General features: G+C 48.2%; 2 protein-coding genes across 2 annotated transcripts in view; both read right to left on the reverse strand.

Moving 5' to 3' along the window:
• Positions 1-427, reverse strand: part of cntn3a.2 (contactin 3a, tandem duplicate 2) — a 57,377-nt gene that overhangs the window by 8,906 nt on the left and 48,044 nt on the right. The window lies entirely within an intron of this gene.
• Positions 1-427, reverse strand: part of exosc10 (exosome component 10) — a 15,318-nt gene that overhangs the window by 5,327 nt on the left and 9,564 nt on the right. The gene's annotated exons all lie outside the window — the stretch shown is intronic.

Consider the following 427-nt stretch of genomic DNA (forward strand, 5'->3'; position numbering starts at 1 on the left):
CGTGAGGAAGGTGAGGGATCAGCCCAGAACTACACGTCAGGACCTGGTCAATGACCTGAAGAAAGCTGGGACCACAGTCTCAAAGAAATGCATTAGTAACACACTTTGCCGTCATGGAATAAAATCCTGCAATGCACGCAAGGTCCCCCTGCTCAAGCCAGCGGATGTCCAGGCCTGTTTGAAGTTTGCCAATGACTATCTGGATGATCTAGAGGAGGAATGGGAGAAGGTCATGTGGTCTGATGAGACAGAACTAGAGCTTTTTGGTCTAAATTCCATTTGCCGTGTTTGGAGGAAGAAGAAGGATGAGAACAACTCCAAGAACACCATCCCAACCGTGAAGCATAGAGGTGGAAACATCATTCTTTGGGGATGCTTTTTATGCAAAGGGGACAGGACAACTGCACCGTATTGAGGGGAGGATGGA

Source organism: Etheostoma spectabile, chromosome 7, assembly GCF_008692095.1.
Source record: "Etheostoma spectabile isolate EspeVRDwgs_2016 chromosome 7, UIUC_Espe_1.0, whole genome shotgun sequence".
Classification (NCBI taxonomy): domain Eukaryota; kingdom Metazoa; phylum Chordata; class Actinopteri; order Perciformes; family Percidae; genus Etheostoma; species Etheostoma spectabile.